The sequence below is a fragment of the Narcine bancroftii genome, chromosome 7, assembly GCF_036971445.1.
Source record: "Narcine bancroftii isolate sNarBan1 chromosome 7, sNarBan1.hap1, whole genome shotgun sequence".
NCBI lineage: Eukaryota > Metazoa > Chordata > Chondrichthyes > Torpediniformes > Narcinidae > Narcine > Narcine bancroftii.
The window spans coordinates 142,445,915-142,461,389 of NC_091475.1; the positions used below are offsets into that span (position 1 = coordinate 142,445,915).

A 15,475-nucleotide genomic window follows, 5' to 3' on the forward strand; every position below is an offset into this window, starting at 1 on the left:
AGATAGTAGATATTTGTGATAAGCACAGGGTTGTAATTATGGGAGATTTTAATTTTCCACATATAGATTGGGAAACACATTCTGTGAAAGGACTAGATGGGTTAGAGTTTGTGAAATGTGTGCAAGATAGTTTTTTACAACAATATGTAGAGGTGCCGACCAGAGAAGGAGCAGTGTTAGATCTACTGTTGGCAAATGGATGGGTCAAGTGATGGAGGTTAGTGTTGGCGAGCACTTCGGGTCCAATGATCATAATGCCATCAGCTTCAATGTCATTATGGAAAGAGAGAAATCAGGGCCAAGGATTGAGGTTTTTGATTGGGGAAAAGCTAGATTTGAGGAGATGCGAAAGGACTTGCAGGGTGTGCATTGGGACAATTTGTTTTATGGGCAGGATGTAGTAGAGAGATGGAAGTCTTTTAAAGATCAGATTTTGAGAGTGCAAAAGCTTTATGTTCCTGTTAGGTTAAAAGGAGGGGCAAAAGGTTTGAGAGAGCCGTGGTTTTCAAGGAATATTGGAAACTTGGTTTGAAGAAAAAGGGAGGCGTACATTAGATATAAGAAGCATGGAGTTAAGGAGATGTTTGAAAGATACATTGAATGTAAGAGGAATCTTAAGAGAGGAATTAGGAAAGCTAAAAGAAGGTACGAGAAAACTATGGCAAGCAGGGTGAAAACTAATCCAAAAGAGTTCTACAAATATGTTAATAGTAAGAGGAAAGCTAGAGACAAAATTGTTCCCTTAGAAAATCAGAGCGGAAAACTGTGTGTGGAGCCTAGAGAAATGGGGGAGATATTGAACAGTTTATTTTCTTCGGTATTCACGAAGGAGAAGGATATTGGGAGATGTGCGATAAAAAAAGCAAATTGGGTAAATAGGGGGAATATAGAGATTACAAAAGGTGTAGTTTTAAGGCTTTGAAGAATATAAAGGTGGTTAAGTCTCCGGGACCAGACGGGATCTTCCCCAGGACATTGAGAGAAGTAATTTTCAAAATGTCATTAGATATGGGGATAGTGCCGGAGGATTGGCACATTGCGCATGTGGTTCCGTTATTTAAAAAGGGTTCAAGGAGGAAGCCTGGCAACTATCGGCCTGTAAGTTTGACGTCTGTGGTAGGTAAATGAATGGAGAAAATTCTTAGAGATAGTAGTTATAAACATCTGGATAGACAGGGTCTGATCAGGAGCACTCAACATGGATTTGTGGGAGGAAGGTCCTGTTTGACCAATCTGATTGAATTTTTTGAAGAGGTGACTAGGAATGTGGATGAGGGTAGCGCAGTGGATCTTGTCTATATGGACTTCAGTAAGGCCTTCGATAAGGTACCACATGGAAGGTTAGTTAGGAATGTGCAGTCTTTAGGTATAAATTTTAAGATAGTCAAATGGATTGAACATTGGCTGAAAGGGAGAGGCCAGAGAGTGATAGTGGATAATTGTCTGTCAGGTTGGAGGCCGGTGACCAGTGGTGTGCCTCAAGGATCTGTATTGGGCCCATTGTTGTTCGTTATATACATTAATGATCTAGATGATGGGGTGGTGAATTGGATTAGTAAATATGCAGATGATACTAAGATAGGTGGAATAGTGGATAATGAAGAAGGTTTTCAAGGATTGCAGAGGGATTTGGGCTGCTTAGAAAAGTGGGCTGAAAAATGGCAGATGGAATTTAATGCCGATAAGTGTGAGGTGCTTCATTTTGGTAAGAAGATTCAGAATAGGACATACTGGTAAATGGGAGAGCATTGAGGAATACAGAAGAGCAGAAAGATTTAGGAGTAACGGTACATCGTTCCCTGAAGGTAGAAACTCACGTGAATAGGGTGGTGAAGAAGGCTTTTAGTATGCTGGCCTTTATCAATCATTGCATGGAATATATGAGTTGGGAGGTGATGTGAGATTGTATAAGACGTTGGTGCGGCCTAATTTGGAGTTCTGTGTGCAGTTCTGGTCGCCTAATTATAGGAAGGATATAAACAGAGTGGAGAAAGTGCAGAGAAAGTTTACCAGAATGTTACCTGGGTTTAAGCATCTAGAGTATAGGGAGAGATTGGACAGATTAGGCTTTATTCTTTGGAGCGTAGAAGGTTGAGAGGGGATTTGATAGAAGTATTTAAGATTATGAAAGGGATAGACAGAGTGGATGTGGATAGACTATTTCCGTTAAGAGGAGGAAAGATTAAAACAAGAGGACATGAGTTAAGAATTAAGGGGCAGAGGTTTAGAGGTAACATGAGGGGGAACTTCTTTACTCAGAGAGTGGTAGCCGTGTGGAATGATCTTCCGGGAGAAATAGTGGCGGCGGAGTCAATTGTATTATTTAAGAAAAGGTTGGACAGGTATATGGATGAGAAGAAGATGGAGGGTTATGGGCATTGTGCAGGGAGGTGGGACTAGAAAGGGGTGTTTGGTTCGGTGCGGACTAGAAGGGCCTAATGGCCTGTTTCCTTGCTGTAATTGTTATGTTATGTTATATGTTAATTCTTCTTGACATCTAATCACTTAACTGATGAGTATATCTTCAATAGCCATATATAGATCACCACTGACCAGTATTTCCTCAACTTGAAAGGAACAAATGGATTGCCATTGAATGGTGAGAGAAGGGGATGCACATTTTGAAGTGGAAATGAGATATGAGATGATAAAATTTGTGCAAACAGAATTTCGAAGTTGTCAGAGTCTTAGCCCATAATTAACATTAACTTACCTTACCCATGGATATGGGAGAGCAACCTTTGCTAATATCCTGCTCTTAAAATCCATAGTGAGTGGCAAACTTCTCCTGTGAGTGAAAGTGGCTGGTGTCAATAAATGTGACTGTATAATATTTTATTTCTGCCATAAACAAATAACTAAATCTATGTGCAAATGTTGCTCATAAATGTGAAGTATTTATTTGTGGAGCTGAAATTTGTTGAGTTGAAAATGTTAATACCCATGAGCCATTAACTTTATGCACCATTTTCTTGAGTTGATCATTACATATCTGCTAAGCTCCCAATGGCAGTGTTTCTCTGACCGGGGTGGTGGGTGGTGGGGGGGGTTGTTGGTTCCTACACTCCAGAGAACTCTCTACAACTGTTGACATCTTGCAATGGGATTGTGAAAGCAATGTTTGGAAAGTGTGACACTGCTCTTATTTCTGCCTCACGCTGGTTGCTTGCAATGTTTCCCAACAGAAATGATCTCCAGAAATTCTTAGAGCTAGTGACCATTCCTCCAATAGCATGTGAGTGATCATTAAAACTGCAATGGTTTTTATTCAGATGTAATAAGCTTCTGACATGCTAGTTATTGTGTTAATATGAGAAAAATAAAAATTGATAACAGGTAGTTGTTAAATGCTAAAATTTCTGCTTGAATTTGTGTATGCTGTATTCAAAGTAACTGATGTAAGTCCATTGCCTGCCACTGTTCTATGAAATGTTCTTCCATTATTCCTGTGCACACATGTTCCAATCATTGGGCCTGCTGCATGCTTTGGATCTGCCATTCCACATCTCCAAACCCCCATAATGGCAATTATTATTTTGATTATTTGTAATTTGACAACATTGTATCTCCTTGTTAATATTGAAATGCTTTGAAATGCTTTATATTAAGTTTGTGTGTTGAATTGCAGGCAATTTTCTGTCTCCACCCAGGATTTCATTTATTATTGTCCTTCACAGAAAATGGTGGCAATTTAAACCCAAATCTCCATCATATATAACCATATAACTATTTACAGCACATAAACAGGCCACTTTGGCCCTACTAGTCCATGCCAAACATCATCTCCCACCTAGTCCCTCTGACCAGCATTTGGCCCATAACCCTCCATACCTCTCCCGTCTATATACCTATCCAACCTTTCCTTGAATATTAACATCGATTCCGCTTCTACCACCCTTGCCGGGTTCATTCCATTTCCCCTTAAACTTTTCCCCTCTTACTATCAATCCATGTTCTCATTTTTGAATCTCCCTAACTCTTAGTGGGGAAAAAAGCTTATCCACATTGATTCTATCTGTCCCCCTTATAATTTTGAATATCTCTATCAAATCACCCCTCAACCTTCTATGCTCCAGAGAATAAAGTACCACCATTTCCTGTAACTCAAACCCTAAAACCATGGCGACATTCTCATAAATCTCCTCTGCACTCTCTCTATACTGTTTATATCCATCCTGGAATTCAGCATCCAAAACTGCACACAATATTCCAAATATGGCCTTACCAATGCCTTGCATAATTTCAACTTAACGTCTGATTTATGAAAGCCCACATACTAAATGCCTTCTTCACAACCCTATCCACATGTGATTCAACTTTCAGTGAATTATGTACCATGACTCCTACAACCCTTTGTTCCACTGCTCTCCTCAATTGTCTACCATTTAATGTGTATGACCTATTTCATTTAGTCCTACCAAAATGTAGCACTTCACATTTATCAGTATTAAACTCTATCTGCCATCTTTCCGCCACTATTCTAACTGTCCTGTATTTTTTGATAATCTTCTGCACTGTCCACAGCACCATTAACCTTTATCATTTGCAAATTTAAAAATCCAATTTGCCACCCTATTATCTAAATGGTTAATATATACGATAAACAGCAGTGGACCCAGTATCGATCACTGAGCTGCCCCACTTGACACTGACCTCCAATTTGACAAACAATTTTCCACCACTACCCTCTGGCATCTCCCATCCAACCATTGTTGAATCCATTTCACTACTTCATCATTAATGCCTAATGGTTCGACCTTCCTTACTAACCTCTTATGGGGAACTTTATCAAAAGCCTTACTAAAGTCCAAATAGACAACATCCACCGCCTTTCCCTCATCAACCTTTTCAGTAATCTCCTTGAAAAACTGTATAAGATTTGTTAGACATGATCTACCACATACAAAACCATGCTGACTACTCCAAATCAATCCCTTTCTTTCCAATTAGTTGTATATACCATCTCTAAGAATACTTTCCATTAATTTAACGACCACAGACGTCAGACTTACAGGCCTATAATTACCAGGTCTACTTTTTTATACTTTTTTGAACAGTAGAACAACATGAGCCACCCTCCAGTTCTCCAGCACTTCCCCCACGGCCAGTGAAATTTTAAATATTCTGTCAACTCCCCCACTATTTGTGATATAGTGTCTTCAAGGAAAAATTAAAGTAAAAATAACAGTGAAATCTCTCATTTCTACATTAAAATTATTATTTAACTATTTTCAGCCTCTTGAACACATCAAGATAAGTGTGAATTAATGCAGTTGAGGAGGTATAGAGGGCAAAGGAATTATATGAGACACATGGCAGTGACCTCCATTGCGCATTTTCAATACAAAACTTAAGTTATTGGAAGATTAAGAGATCTGGGAGGAAGTTGAGAAAAATGGCACTGAGGTAAAAGATCAGTTATAATCATATTGGTTTGAAGGGACTGAATGTCTGATATCTAATTCTCTTTTTCTTTGGCTTGGCTTCGCGGACGAAGATTTATGGAGGGGGTAAAAAAGTCCACGTCAGCTGCAGGCTCGTTTGTGGCTGACAAGTCCGATGCGGGACAGGCAGACACGATTGCAGCGGTTGCAAGGGAAAATTGGTTGGTTGGGGTTGGGTGTTGGGTTTTTCCTCCTTTGCCTTTTGTCAGTGAGGTGGGCTCTGCGGTCTTCTTCAAAGGAGGTTGCTGCCCGCCAAACTGTGAGGCGCCAAGATGCACGGTTTGAGGCGTTATCAGCCCACTGGCGGTGGTCAATGTGGCAGGCACCAAGAGATTTCTTTAGGCAGTCCTTGTACCTTTTCTTTGGTGCACCTCTGTCACGGTGGCCAGTGGAGAGCTCGCCATATAATACGATCTTGGGAAGGCGATGGTCCTCCATTCTGGAGACGTGACCCATCCAGCGCAGCTGGATCTTCATAAGCGTGGACTCGATGCTGTCGACCTCTGCCATCTCGAGTACTTCGACGTTAGGGGTGTAAGCGCTCCAATGGATGTTGAGGATGGAGCGGAGACAACGCTGGTGGAAGCGTTCTAGGAGCCGTAGGTGGTGCCGGTAGAGGACCCATGATTCGGAGCCGAACAGGAGTGTGGGTATGACAACGGCTCTGTATACGCTTATCTTTGTGAGGTTTTTCAGTTGGTTGTTTTTCCAGACTCTTTTGTGTAGTCTTCCAAAGGCGCTATTTGCCTTGGCGAGTCTGTTGTCTATCTCATTGTCGATCCTTGCATCTGATGAAATGGTGCAGCCGAGATAGGTAAACTGGTTGACCGTTTTGAGTTTTGTGTGCCCGATGGAGATGTGGGGGGGCTGGTAGTCATGGTGGGGAGCTGGCTGATGGAGGACCTCAGTTTTCTTCAGGCTGACTTCCAGGCCAAACATTTTGGCAGTTTCCGCAAAGCAGGACGTCAAGTGCTGAAGAGCTGGCTCTGAATGGGCAACTAAAGCGGCATCATCTGCAAAGAGTAGTTCACGGACAAGTTTCTCTTGTGTCTTGGTGTGAGCTTGCAGGCGCCTCAGATTGAAGAGACTGCCATCCGTGCGGTACCGGATGTAAACAGCGTCTTCATTGTTGGGGTCTTTCATGGCTTGGTTCAGCATCATGCTGAAGAAGATTGAAAAGAGGGTTGGTGCGAGAACACAGCCTTGCTTCACGCCATTGTTAATGGAGAAGGGTTCAGAGAGCTCATTGCTGTATCTGACCCGACCTTGTTGGTTTTCGTGCAGTTGGATAATCATGTTGAGGAACTTTGGGGGACATCCGATGCGCTCTAGTATTTGCCAAAGCCCTTTCCTGCTCACGGTGTCGAAGGCTTTGGTGAGGTCAACAAAGGTGATGTAGAGTCCTTTGTTTTGTTCTCTGCACTTTTCTTGGAGCTGTCTGAGGGCAAAGACCATGTCAGTGGTTCCTCTGTTTGTGCGAAAGCCGCACTGTGATTCTGGGAGAATATTCTCGGCGACACTAGGTATTATTCTAATGTTGTGTAAATGACATTTTTGTGTGTACATCCAAAGTGAAAAATAGCTAATTATTTAAACTTTATTTTAAACTACAAAATAAGCAATTACAATATTTCAAATTGATTCCAAATACATGTGGTGTATGAAGAAAGAAAAAAATAAGAGAAAATCCCCCCACCCCCACTCTGCTTCCTCCAACCTACTACACTAAAAAGGAAAAAGACCAGGACTAGAGAACCACAATAGGAGTATATCTTCAATATAAGAGAGAGAGAGAGAGAGAGAGAGAGAGAGAGAGAGAGAGATAAAAAGAGAGAGAGAGAGAAAGGAAGCTCAACAAGCTCTCTCAGCTAGTGTATGTGTGACACTGAAAGCACTGAACAGTTCAAGCCAGGAAGCTTGTTGAAACCGAAAGCTCCAGAGCAGTGGATGGCTGGAAGTGCTATCTATCTGATGTTTCTCGTGGAATAAGTGGAACAGAAAGGAACTCTGTGATAGCCTAAAAAAAAAGAGGTAAGTTTCATTGGCAAGACATTGAGGTCTCTAATGGTGGTACCTCAGTTGTGGACATCCTGGAACAACAAATATCTCTCTCTGCAAACCTACAAGAACCTTTCTGAGCAGTAAACATTTACCTATCAAGCACCAAAGCCTGGTGAACTTTATACATGTTGAATTCTGTGCACAATATAAGAATTGCCTGCAACCAGAGAACTTGGAAGAAGAAGTGAGATTGAACTGTGAATCAAAGAACTTTTCTTAAATTTACACACACATCATACATGTACACTTAGAATTAGAAGGGGGTTAATTTGGGCTAGTTAAGTAAATAGAGATAAGTTAAAGTTTGATTCTGTTTTTATGTTTAAAGATAATTAAAAATAACTTTTGTTTAAGTTAACTACTTGACTTGATGAATGTCTATTGCTGCTGGGTTTTCGGATCCTTTGGGCTTGTAAGAGTACTCATTTGTACTTATCTTGTTCACCAGCACTAATCCATAGCCTTCTATGCTTGGGTTTCATAGAGCAACGGAGAAGAAACATGCCTTTAGTGCCCATTTAGACTACACCAGTGGTTTTCAAACTTTTTATTTCCACTCACATACCACCTACTCCATAGGTGCTCTTTGATTCATTCATCAGTCAGCTGGTTTGCCATTCAGCATGGGTGATGATGTCTCTCCATTCTCTGATCCTCCAAATTGTAGTTGTTGCCTCCCCTGTTCCTCTTGGGTGAAGGCTCCATCTTTGAGCAGAGACCATCACCAATGATTATACGAAGGAAAAATAATGAAATGGTTTTCCATTTCCTTCTTCAGTTGCAGTGTCCATACTGGACGGGTAACCATAACCATTGATTGGCAGATACATCTGCCCAGTGTCTTTAGTTTTACAACCATAAATTCCAATTTGTAGAATCCGCTAGTAAAAACCATCCACCATCTGCAATCCATGCCTTCATGTGACCTTGATTGAGAGTTTAAGCAGGTACTACACCTTGCCCTCTGTGATTAGTAAGGGATTACTTAAGATGGTATTTGAGAGGAAAGAAAAAGTTTGAAAACCACTGTTTTATTCATACCTAATTGACTCGTTATGTATCAACTTCTTGTCTACATCTAAAACATAAATCTGAATACATATGATTTATTTTATATAACTTTTGTAGGGTCAAATATAATTGATATATAAAATGATACTGGACCAACCTATATCTCACATTTATTGTACATTTCATACTTTCTCTACATATCTTAATCCATTTTTTTCATCTGTTTGCTTATTTAAATCTACTTCCCATCTATATTTTAATTTATAAACTCCTTCCTTCTGACCTTTCTTTTGCAATAATTTATACATCTTTGAAATACATTTCTTTATATCTCCAGTACATAACACTGATTCTACCTCTGTTACTACTGGTAATAATAAATCTTGACCAACATTTTCACAAAATAACCTCATAATTTGTTAATAACAAAAATTGAGTATTTTCTAGTACTTTAAACTCTTCCTTCATTCTACTAAAAGTAATAAATTTTCCAGCCTCAAAATAATCTGTAATTTTCCTAATACCATGATTTTGACAATTCTTTAAAAATTGATTTCCCATAAAAAATGGAATGTCTGTTTTAAAATAAAGATGTTCACCTTAATACCCACAATCCTTGAATCCTGTCTTATCAGTTCAGCTAAAGGTTCTATGGCTAAAACAAATAAAGTTGGTGCTAATGAAGAGCATTGCCTACTTGACCTAGTTAATTCAAAAACTGTTGAAACCTGAACATTAGTCACTACCTTTGCATAAGGTTTCATATATAACATTTTAACCCAATCTATACATATTAATCCTAATTTACATTTCTCCAAAACTTTAAAAAGAAAATTCCATTCAAACCTATCAAAGGCATCTAAAGCCACAGTTATACTTTGTTTTCCCCTCTTTTAAACTAAATGTATTAAACTAATCAAACTTGTTGCATTATCAGCAGATTTCAGATTCTTAACAAATCCAGATTGATCCATATTTATTAATTATGGAAAATACTTTGTCATTCTATTTGCTAACATTTTAGCTACTATGTTATAATCAACATTTAATCATGAAATTTGTCATTATAAGATGCTGGTTTCAATAAATTTATACCTTTCTTCAGAATTATTGTAATAATTCCAGTCAAAAAGGATTCCAGAAGAGAATGTATCCTCATAGTGTGATTTAACACTTCCATAAATGGAGGTTTTAAACGAATCCTTAAATTTCTTAGAAAATTTTGCAGGAAATCCATCTTCTCATCGTGATTTATTATTCTGTAATGAACTAATTATATCACTAAATTCCCTTCCAGTAAATATTGCATTCAAATATTTTTGTTCCTGATCATTTCAACTAGGTTAACCTATTTCAGATTTTTTAAAAATTATTAATCTTATTTTCATCTTGTATGGATTTCATTTGATAAAGTTTAGAATAAAATTCCTTAAATACCTCACTTATTTCTTGTGGTTTATGTGTAATATGAGTAAAGGTTAAAACCTTGTGCTTTTTAAAATTCAGATAATTTTGTGCCTGTCTCTTTACAAACTATTGTTTGTAGTGTTAGTATAATGACTATGATATATGTCATAATATCCACCCAGGCTAAACAGCTTGCTCGTTATTCATCAACAGTCTGGGTTCCTGGATCCATCTATAACTCCTGCTGACAGCTGACAATCTGTTTTAGCACATCTCTCTTCAGTGTAATTTGTATATTCAAAACTTCTCTTGTCTTTCTAGTTTAGGGCTTAAACTCAACAATTCCTGTTGATCCTCATTAACTATAGGAAGTTATTCTGCAAATCTTCATGCTTTCTCCTCATCCACAAAAAAAAATCTGGGTTGCTCACTAACCTAAAACACCTTTAACAAAGCTGGATATCTGAAAGAAAATTTATAACTCTTCCAATGAATCATCTTTATTACTTAAATCTTGATCAAATAAAACTTTATTTCTGTCAATAACCATACGGCCAATATTTTGTCTTGCCTTTTGAACTGCCAATCTTAAGATTTCTCTTTATCCCAATATCTCAAACGCTTGATCAATATTGCCCAAGGTGGTTGATTTGGCTCTTCGAGTTCTTTCCAATTCAATTCCATTCAGAAAATTTCCATCTCCAAAAATTTTAGGAATCCATTTTTGAAAAAAATTCCAATGGTTCTCCACTTCCTTCAAAATCTTCTTCAGGACCAAAAATCTTAACATAATTCTGTCTACTTTAATTTTCCACATTCCCTCTTTTCCATCATTTCCTTCCTTTGCTTTTTCCCAAAGCATATCAAAATTTTCAACCCTATCAATTCTTGCCATACAGATATCCACAACACCTTTAACAATCTTCCCATCCAACTCTCTGAACTGCTGCTTTGACTTTAACTTTTGAAGCACCCTTCAAAATTTAACTTTTAACCTCCTTCATATCACTTCTTACGTTCCATATATCTGCTCTAAAATCTTATGTTGTCCCATTATTAGTCAGTAAAGATCTTTCATATTTGTGCCTTTATCTCCATATCCCAAAGCCCAAGGTATATAATTCTTCCTCTTCTACATCTTCATCTTCATCTTCATCTGTGTCCTTCTTCATCTCCCCTTTTTTCTTGATCACCAGTTGTCAAAGCCACAGGTATCCCTGACAGCTCTGGTAACTCTGACTGTCATCCGTTCCACCACTACTGGGAATGGTGTTATGGGGTGACCATTCTGCTGCTTCTTAATGCATGGTGTTACGAGTTCAGTGAACCCTATATACCAGCAGCAATAGAAATACACCAAAGTAATGGTTCCTTAAACAAAATTAATTTAATTCTCTGAGTATAGAACAAGATTAACACTTATCTTATCAACACTAAGTTATTTACACAATCTCTCCCCCAACCGAATTTAAGCACAAGTGTGTGTAATGTGTTTTCAAGAAAGTCCTTTTTACTGACCAATCTTCCACTGTCCACATTTCCAAGGCTACAGTTTCCAGTAATCTTCAATCATGTGCCCAGAATCAAACAGTTATTACATTCAAACAACCTTCAGTGTTTTACTTAGAATTACCAGGCAGGAAAGTTGTGGAGGGTTACAGAGATGGTTGTTGCTTGTTGGACATCCCAAACAGGAGTGTCTTCCAGAAGAAACGTGTCTTCTTTCCAGATTCATCTCACAGAGTTCTTCTCCTCTTCGCCACACTTGGAAGATGAGCTGTCACTCCTGATTTCCACAGAGAATATCCTCAGGCTACCATATTAGAACTCTGCCCAGTCTTGAAAAAAGAGGGAGCCTTTTCAACAGGCTCCTTTTCTGTCTGGCCTTTTCTCACACTGCCTTCTGCTTATTCCCTCTCTCTTGTCCTCTGCCCCTCCCTTCTTGATGTTCTAGGCACTGTTTTTTTTTCATTTCAGTTTGAAAATGTTGCAATTTCCAGGCTTTACAAAAACACATGTCCCCAACTCTCTGCAAATGTTTCAGTTTCTGGCGTGTGCTTGCAAACATTGCTAAAGCCCAGAACTTTGCAAAGCTGTTCTGTCTGTAAAATGCATACAACCTAACAGCTAACTCAATTCTAATCCCTTTTATAAGCATATATTTCATTAACCCATTGCATCACAATGCTCAATGGCAACCCTCTGCGCATTCACATAACCGACACAGCGCCTTCTTCCCAGATTTTTCTTGCGGGGTGATGGTCTTTTCAGTTCAAAGAAGGCTGTCATCACTTGTGTTGTTTACTGGGGTTTTAGAACCTGAGGTTCACGCTCCAGCTGCATGGAAGGCCACTTTTCTTCAGTTTGCTTTATATCATTGCTCACGTTTTTATCTTTTGCTGCTTTTCTTCCTCTTCTGCCATAAACAACAGTTCCTTAATTAATTTTGGAGGTTTTAATCTAGTTTATTTAAAAAAATAATAATATTTTAATTCAGGCTTTATTTTTAATCCCCCAGGAGAGTCATAAATCCACCTCTTTCCCCTATGCCATTACGCTCTGCCCTCCCCCCCCGCAAAAAAGTAGCTCATCCATGCTTTCATGATTTACGTGAAAGAAATTGTTTGGTTGACATTCCAAGTGGCATATTTGATTCTTTTAAACTGTGAATTTTCAAAAGTGTAGCTTTGAATAATGCAGAATATCTGAACTAACATTTAAGAACAAATTGGAGAAACCATATTGCCTGCTCTGCCAGACCTCTGTATTCTGCCAGTTTCTATAACCCCTTTGTCCTGTCTTATTCTCAGATATTTTGTGATTCGTCACTGGCAGCTGGAATAACTGAAGGAAGAAGTTTCCTCTTCATGTCAGTCTTAAAGGCCATAACTCAAGATAAATGTTAGCACAGCATCTCTCCAGACACATCTGATCAAATATTTTTAATTATCATCCCTGGCATTCTCAAACTAGAATGTACAGTTCAATTTATTTAATCTTTTTTTTTCAGTTCCAACTTTGCATTTGCCTTGGTCAAATAACTTGTACTCAGTGATAGACATCTTGCCCTTTACCTTGCAATGATCCTTCCCATTGAAGTGGAAAATATGACTATTTCTGGATCAGGTACATATTTATTAGACGTTTCCACAGCATGAATAGTGGGAATTCCAGCAAATCTGTCATTTGCAACTACTTTTTTTTTTGGAGTTGAATATTTGAGTATACGTGGAAATTGGTGAAAAGTTAAAATTTACATATTGTAGTTAACTCCAGAACTTACAATTATGTGGTTAAATGTGGAGCTATTAAGATTTCTAAACATTGTTTCTAATATATCTGCACCATGTCAGTATTCAATAATCTGAAATTACTTTTACAATCTTTGCATTTCTCTCCATCCATGAAGTCAAAGTTTACTGGTAAGTTCCTAATTATTTTGAAATTGATGTGAAAGTAAGCAGCGTGTATGCTACCGAAGCTATTAATGAGTACCCTTCACAAGTGCTATGGCTCTAAATTAGCCCAACAAATTCGATCTCAATTTCTCCCAACAACATTTAACAAATAGTGACGTGGAGGATTGGAATTATCATTCTAACCTCATTTCAAAGGAGCATGTAAGTCTGAGATACATACTGCCAGACTGACACCACCCATAAATTGGAGGAACAACACCTGACTGGGCATCCTCCAACCGAATGGCATTAATACTGGCTTCTCTGGCTTTCGTTAAAATCCCCCTCCCCCCCCCCCCCCACTCTAAACCCTTGCTTCCCTGTTGTCTCTCCTTTGCCTGACTCATTTTGCACAGCAATGATAAATTCCACCTGGACCCTTATCACATCCAATTAACAACTTCTGTTGGTCTGGATTCCTCCCCATTGTTTGAATTCTGAGTCTGATACATCTTGATTCTGCCTTTTCTGATTTTTCCTTGAAGAAGGGCTCAGGCGGTGAAACATCGGCAATATATGTTTTTGTCAAAAGATCCTATAGATGCTGAATGAAACCAGCTGAGTTTCTCCAGCATTTCAGGGTTTTTACTCATTCCAAACTGCTTGATTTCAAAGTGTTGTGATCCCAGCCACCATATAGTTAATAATGGTGATTCGATGATCCAAGAGACTCAATAAAAAGTGACTGATTTACAGATGACGTTAATGCATTAGATGAGACTTCAAGGGAAAGATGGTTTTGTGCTACAAAGATAAGGTGGAGGAGATGAGTAGCTTTAAATTCCAAAGGAAATTACAACCTTCCCTTTAAATACATTGTGAAGGAACAGGAAGTTCACCCTTTCTGCCAAAGGAATTCTTGGGCCTTCCTCCCCATGACATCTTCTGTGAACATTATACAAATAAACTGCCAAAGACCCATGTGACTTTAAAGTACTGGGTAAATTATCCATAATCTATGGCAGTGGTTTTAAGTGCATGTCCCATGATTGGATAGTGCACAAGCTACATTATTTTGCAGGCATATTGTTTTCAATTTTTTGGAACTAATTCCTATAAGGAAATATGTCTGTCAGTACATAAAACTATTTCTGTTGACTTTACAAGGGTTTCTCATTGATAACGGTCAATCTTGAACACTGATATTAATCATACTTTCAAATACACTATTTAATAAGGTCTGATGAATGTCAGTTTTGGAACCTTTCCATTATTTCTTTTTTTTTGCTGGGATGGGCATTATACTATTGACTCCAAAGTACCGCCAACTCATAAATCAGTAGTGTAACATATTGTTGAACCACAAACATTGGTGACAAACTATCAAGTTGCTCTAAAAATGCAGAAAATTCACCAATATTAAAAAAAAAATAGAAATTCACTTCCAATATCAAACATGAGGTTAGATTAACAATATCTTAATTACACTTTGAAGTGACCAAGCAAGCTTGTCAGGACAAGAAGAGTTGGATTGTGACTAGTCAGTGATGCCCACAATCTGTGCAATAAATATAATGCAAAATAAAATGTGGTTCATTTTTATGTCTTCTCTGCTTAATATATTCATAATGACAGGGCTTTTGAAGCCAGCCTTGAATATTTACAAATTTATTTAAAAGTTGCATGACCAATTTTGTTGTTTATCACCTCAAATTTTTCAAAATGACTCTACTTAACACCAATATCGATGTTGATCTCTTATTTATAAAGACAACAACAGCAAAATATTAATAATCTTGCTCTCAATATTTTAGATTTCAGGTTTATTTTCAAAGTATGTCCCAAAGATTTTTTTCCTGGGGGCCGGGCAGAATTACCACTTAGTAGTAGTGGAAAATAAAACTGTACACTATGACACATGTAAACAACTGTGAAATAAAGAGAGGAGAAAAAAAATCAAACAATAGAGTGCAACACTTAGAGTCCTTAAATGAGTCATAAATGGAGTTTTTTATTGAGGAGTCTGATGGTAGAGGGTAGGAGCTGTCCCTGAATGTTATGGTGTGAGTCTGGTGGTGGTATCTGTACATCTTTCCTGATGGCAGCAGCTAGAACAGAGCTTGTGCTGGGTGATGTGGATCCGATAAAACTGAT

At 38.3% G+C, this 15,475-nt stretch overlaps 1 long non-coding RNA gene across 2 annotated transcripts in view; it reads left to right on the plus strand.

The window, feature by feature from the left end:
- Positions 1-14,396, plus strand: part of LOC138739940 (uncharacterized) — a 43,784-nt gene extending 29,388 nt beyond the window's left edge. The window contains exons 2-3 of one of the 2 annotated variants that reach the window (XR_011342588.1): positions 3,186-3,235; positions 12,734-14,396. This is a non-coding gene — a long non-coding RNA (uncharacterized lncRNA). Of the gene's footprint in view, positions 1-3,185; positions 3,236-5,235; positions 5,399-12,733 lie in introns of those variants that run through there. The other variant, XR_011342587.1, reaches the window with a different exon arrangement.
- Positions 14,397-15,475: the final 1,079 nt, after the last annotated feature.